A 6,536-nucleotide genomic window follows, 5' to 3' on the forward strand; every position below is an offset into this window, starting at 1 on the left:
CAGAAGATCTGTCTGAAATACCTTGAAGATTTCCTGGCCCCCAAAGTAGCACCAGCACCCCTTTGCAGACATTTACTGGAAATTAGCCAACATGGAAAAAGTTACAGCCAGACATCTACCATACTGTGCCTTATTTACAATAGCTCTCTCTGCATCGTAATCAAGACAAAAGGAATTCATTCGCAACATATGAATATAAAGGTGATCGTATTTATTTGCTTGTTTATTTATTTAAATTTCTATAACCGCCCTCCCAAAAGCCTGCTTCGGAGGTTTACAACATAATAAATACATTAAAATAATAATTAAAATTATGAGATAGCTAGAATTCCAATTATCAGCATAGCCTACCTGCAGATCTTAAATTCCTCAGATCGTATTTGTTCCAGGGGAGTACTCTTCTGAAGTTTTATGGGAGGAGGCCAATAAAATATTGTACTGCAGATCATTCATGCCACCAAATGCATGATGGAAGAACTCTGTTTTGTGGGCCCTTCGGAACTGCAAAAGCTCCTGGAGGGCCAGCAGGTCTTCTGGGAGCTCATTCCACCAGGCTGGGACCAGGACTGAAAAAGCCTTGGCTGAGGACAAGCATACATCTTGGGGGCCAGGGACCACCAGTTGGTTGGAATTGGTGGAATGCAACACTCTATGGTAGGAGGGGCATAGTCAGCCAGGTGGTCCCTCAAGTACATGGGGCCCAAGATGTGAATGGCCTTAAAAGTTAGTACCAAAACTTTGGAGAGAGAGAGACAATGTATGCATGAATGTACATATACTTAACCCCTGGAACCCTGACTGTGATTTGATTATTTTACCCAAATGTTTCTGCTCTGTGTAGTCAACTAGGGTGTGATCATGGAAGCCCCAGGTGGTAGAGGTGCAGACTTCCACTCTACTATAACCTTTGCTGGGTGATCTTGGGCCACTCGCATTCTCTCAGCTTCTCCTACCCCACAAATTTATGGGTTGTGAGAATAACATGGGGAAGCGGGAGGCGCGGAACACCCTGAGTTCCTCGGTGAAAGAGGAAGATCAAACTTGCCCTAGGTAACACAACAAAATTAGAGTCCAATAGCACCTTGAAGATCAACAAAGATTTATTCAAGGTGTGAGCTTTCGAGTGCATGCACTCGAAAGCTCATGCCTTGAATAAATCTGTTTTGTTCTTAAAGGTGCTATTGGACTCTAAATTTGCTGTGCTACTTCAGGCCAGCATGGCTGCCCACTTGAATCTTGCCCTAGGTAATAACATTGTGTTCCATAAAAACTGCTTCACTTCAAACACCAAGAGAGAAAATCTTTGAAGCAAACGGGAAGATGGCCAATGGTAGAAGCTGTGTGAATGCACCTACCCATTAATTTAACAGCTCTCCACCTAGTGTGTGTCTTGCTCTCGTAATCCATGCTAATCCTTTAAATGCTTTTTTCCTCCTGCCAAATAAGCAGCCACCTGGAATTGGGAGGCTCTTTTGCAAGCCTCTAGCCGGCTCCTTCTGCCTGACTGAGACTACTTTCAAATTATCATTTCGCCTTTAATAGCTGCCCCAAGAGATTAACCTGTGTGCAACTGCACCCAGAAAGAAAGTATTCTGTTTACAGTCAATGCAGGCGGCCTGTTATTTGTCCCTTTGCACCCCCAAGCCGTTCTTTTTGAAAGGCCAAATCTGTCTTGCCAATCTGTTTGGAGATCAGTTACTGACCTGGCTGTCATTCGATCCGAGCAGCCAATCGTTTCTCCCTAACTGCTCAGAAAACATCAGATGGAACTTGAGTCTCCTGGTGGGGAATAGCAAGATGCTTGGAAGGGGAGAGAAATCTCTTCCACCACAAACTGGATGGGAGAAGATTTGGGGAGAGATTTTGGCATGAAGTGTGCCTGTGAGGGGACCGATCGTTCCTTTGGCTGGCAGGTGCCATTAGGTGGGAGTGCAGAGGGGGTGTCGTGTTCCCTCCAGGGCCCCTTTCAGACCGCCTTTGAGGCCTGTTTGAGCAGTCAGCTGGTAACAGACTTTTAAAATATGTTCAAGCTGGTCAGCCAGGTTGGTCTGAATCAGCAGAACAAAGTTCAGTGGCACTTTTTCAACTCGATTGGTCTGGAAGGTGCCCCTGGACTCGGACTGTGTTCTGGCTGGGCCATCAAGCCATGGATAGGCTGCTCTTGCCTCCCAGCTCTTGGCAACTTTGCCAACTCTCTGGGTGTGACACTGGATGCTTCGCTATCAACAGAGGCCCAGGTCCCTGTCTGGCTTTTTACCATCTCAGGCATAATAGCAGGCACCCTATCCTTCAGCATACAACCTAGCCACAGTGAGCCATGCAATGGTCACCTCCAGACGAGACAATTGTAACTTGCTCTATGCAGGGCTATCCCTGAAGCTGATCCAGAAACTCCAATTGGTCCAGAATGTGCCTGGTGACATCACTTCCAGGTATTCACTGAAATGATGTGGCTGTATTAGCATGAGGACAATCCTCCCAACCCAGACTTCTGGCTGCCTACATATCACAGACCAGGAAAATCTATGTAGGACACTTTACCAGGATCAAGTCTGCACGGGGCTTTATATCCACTCCCAGGCCGAAAAAATCCCTCCCATCTATACTGAATTCGATTTTCATTTTGATTTTGGCCACTTTATATTTTCCCTCTGCAACATGCATGATTGATCCGCGGTGACCCTATCTTTCCCCCGTGATATCCAGGAGTGGATATAACCCTCGATATTTGAAAAACCGGCACCAGTATGGGGGCCTTTTCGCACGGGGATCTTTGTTGCAAATTGTTTGCGGAATGAAAAATCGCCATTTAAAATAGTGGAATTCGTCGTTATGCATACCTGCCTTTGTAGTGGAATCAGTTGCGTTTTTTAGCGTTTCCCACAGGCTTCCAGTCTCGGCAGAAATCTCTAGAAAGGAAGCACTATTGCCAAGCTCGTCCCGCCCCTGGCCGTCAAGCAGCCAATGGGCAGCCGTTAGCATGCTCCCAAACAGCCCCTTTCCCTTTAAGAAAGGTTTAAAAAAAAAAAAACAGACCCATAGCAACGAATCTAGGTAGATTCGTTGCTACGGAGAGACCCATCCAGCTGCCTAATGTGAGCTGTCGTTTGATTGTATGATCGTTGGCACGCTGCCTCGAGTGATAAAAAAAAAATCCCCCCCTCTCACGGGCCCGATTTTCGGCTGAATTTATGTGTAAAAAATAAAGGGACTTTATTTCAGCAAACGGGCTTTTATGTGGTTTGTGCTTAGTGACTAAAGGTGAAGGACTGAAGCCAGGGAAGCCTCTAAACAGAAAGAGGCTCGCTGGTGCGTTTATCCCCGCTCGCTGGGAGAAAAAAAAATGGCGATCGCTTCGCCGGAAGTTTGGAGGAGAGAGCCAGGGGGAGGGACTTTGAAGAACCAGCAACAATGGTAACGCACAGGTCTTTAGCGCTACTGTTGCAGATTGGTTGCAGGAGTGTATCGCTATCCGGAGGGTGAATCCACTTTTCTGGATTCCCCTGAAAGCGCTACAACGAAGCGCTTTTTGCGGGTCGGTTTCAGGATTGTTGCAGATTGTCTACGACGTCGTGGGTTATGGCAAATTAGTAACGTTTCCAATTAGCAACCATTGTGCTATTTTGAAGCCGTGCGAAATGGCCCTAAGTGTAGATTTCTCCTTTCTGTGAATTAACTCACTGCTCCGTGACTTGTAGCGAAGCAATCTTCCCTGATTGGCCATGCTGTCAATTCAAAGACTTCCTGGTTGCAAGGCTTCCCTCACTGTTTTAAAGTGACTGTGCTCCACACTTCTCTCAGCAGAGATTTGCCTCATTCTCTGAAAGGCTGCTGTGGGCTTGGAAGTCAAAAGAGAAGAAATAAAGCACTAATCCAGCTGGACTTCACCCAACCCCCCCTCCCCTCACCAATTCAGGAAAGGCAGTTTAACTTCAAGATCACCACTCACCTCTCTCCCCTCTCCCTGCTCTGAGCTTCCCCAACCAACTGCAGAAGGCTTTCTGTTTCAACTCAGGGGGAGGAGGAAGGAGAAAACCTTCAAATTCAAATTCAAATTCAAATTCATCTGAATTCAGCAGGACCCATAGTGGGGGGGGGAGAGGGAAGTAAATGCAGAATCAGCCCTGCTGACAAGAGATTTCTGCTTGTAGAGCTTATAAATACCTTCAGGAAGAAACTGTGGATTTTATAAATGACATAATTTAAGTTTAAGTGGTGGCTTTCCCCCTCCTATCAGATTAAAGAAATGTTCTCCTAACTGTTTCATAGAAAACCTGACAAATCTGGAAAGAGAGTATCTCACAGACATGGAGGCCATTTTCTCCCTTTTAATGCCAAGAAATCCAAATCCTGTTTTTCATGCAGACTGGTTTTTAAAAAGCAGAGTTAGAGCTCTCTTTTGTGCTGAGCTTTAGAGGCTATGAAAAGAATCAGTAAACTGGGTTATGAACAGAGATCAGAAAGAAAAACAATTTGATTGCCTGGATTATAAGCAAATAATCCCACTTCACTTCTATAAATTCTGACAAGAAGTGACCTGTACTTTAAATACAACTGAGGCCCACTTCTTCAGGAATAAATACGCAAATGAGGTTATTTGGCGTGACTATTTGACTTAAATTCTTTGAAGGCCGATTCTGTGAAGGCTCAAGGCGGTGGCAGGTTACAGTGGATGAGCGATAGGGATGTGAGTGTCCTGCATAGTGCAGGGGGTTGGGCTAGATGACCCAGGAGGTCCCTTCCAACTCTATGATTCTATGATTCTAAATAGCTGTTAAAACACCAAACTGAGGAAATATGTAAGACTTTCCCCGGGATGAAGCCAGGGCCTCGGAAGGGGGGGGGGGAGTCTTCGCCGCCAGGAAAGGGAATGAAGTGTTTCAAGCACAAGTGGCTTCTAGGAAGAACATTGGGGCAGCACCATATTTGAAGAGCAAATACGCCTAGATGGTTTGGGTTCAGGGTGCTTAAAGACTGGCCTCTTGCCATGATACATTGCCTGAACATGGCAATCCTCACCATGGGTTCTTCCCTGGGTCCCACCTCTGAGTAAACTGAGTGGCCAGAGTAGAGAAATGGAAGATCTAAGGTTCAGGTCTCTGCTAAACCAGGAAGTTTCCTGGGGGACCTTGGACTAGTCTTCCTTTCTCACAGAGGTGTTCTGAGGACAAAATGGAGGAAGAGAGAAGCAAGTATGCTGTTCCGAGGTCCTCAGAGTAACAGTGGGATAAAAATGCAAACAGTACTTCTAGTATTATTTATTTGTTTACCATTGGGCATGTGTAGTATAGCCTGGAGATCCAAGGACTCTCTGGCAGCCAGGCAAGGGATGTTTGGAGGTGGTTTGCCATTGCCTGTCTCCACATCATGACCCCTAGTGTTCCTTGCAGGAACTACCACCCAAATCCTTTGAGGCCTCCCATCCAAATACTAGGTAGCTGTTTAAAAAGTACTAAATACATACTCCTAGTACTAAATAAGTACTCCAAATAATAAGTGCTAAATAAGTACTCCTAGCACTTACTGTCCAAGGCAATAAGGATGTTTCCAGGTAATAGTCCTCAAAGAGGGTACAAGCCCTTAGTTGTGAGGAACTCAAACAGATGCCAGATTGGCTGGGGGTGGGGGGTGGGGAGATTTCCTAGATCCTATTCAATTAATTTATTTAAGGTCTTTTGACCAGCGATTTGCAACAATTTCCAACAATTCTACCATCCGAGATCCTAATTTAATAGAAAGAGAGCTGATAAAATGTCAGGTTTATTGATTAATTTTTTTATTTATGAGATTTTTATACTGCCTCACCTCACAAGGTTTGACAAGGTCTCAATTTAATATCGCCATCTTTAATTACGAATTCTAAATCCTTCATGACGATTGGATTCGTGAAGAAGAGAACAAATGAAAACCAGAACATCCCGTTTAAAATGCCGAAAGTCCATCCAATTAGGTCATGTCCAAGAGTCTTGGGGTTGGGAATCCCAAACAGTGGTACATCCTCTCAATCTAGGGAATTTAACCTCATGTCTTTAACCTTTGACAGGGCATCTAATTATTTCCAGATCCTATCCCGCAGCCCACAATGAGTGGCTTGTTCAAAATCTGTCAGTGTCTCTTCAACAGAGCTCTCAGCTTCCATCGTAGCGGCACTGAGACTCGTTTGACATCATACTCCGGCCACATCAATGCTCCTCCTGTATTTCCTCATGGGAAAGAAACAGGACAAGAAGGCCTGAAAGTCAGATGTCTCTTGTCATTCACAAGCAGGATGTGAAGATGACAAGCCTTACCTTTTGGGTTGTCCCCTCCGTCTAGTGAGGGTTCCATTGAGAGACCGGGGAGGGGCTGATGGCCGTGAAGGTCACCAGGGAAAGTCCCAGTGGGCTGATCGACTGGGGGGTTCCCCACTGACCCCAGCCCCAAGGTGGCGCCATGTGAAATGGACAGAGTCTCCGCAATGAGGGGGCAGGAGCTGCTGCTACCACCACTGACCAGAGGCTCCCACTTTGTAGGGCTCAACAACACTTGGATTGCCA

Source organism: Paroedura picta, chromosome 9 (genome assembly GCF_049243985.1).
Source record: "Paroedura picta isolate Pp20150507F chromosome 9, Ppicta_v3.0, whole genome shotgun sequence".
NCBI classification, from domain to species: Eukaryota; Metazoa; Chordata; class Lepidosauria; order Squamata; family Gekkonidae; genus Paroedura; species Paroedura picta.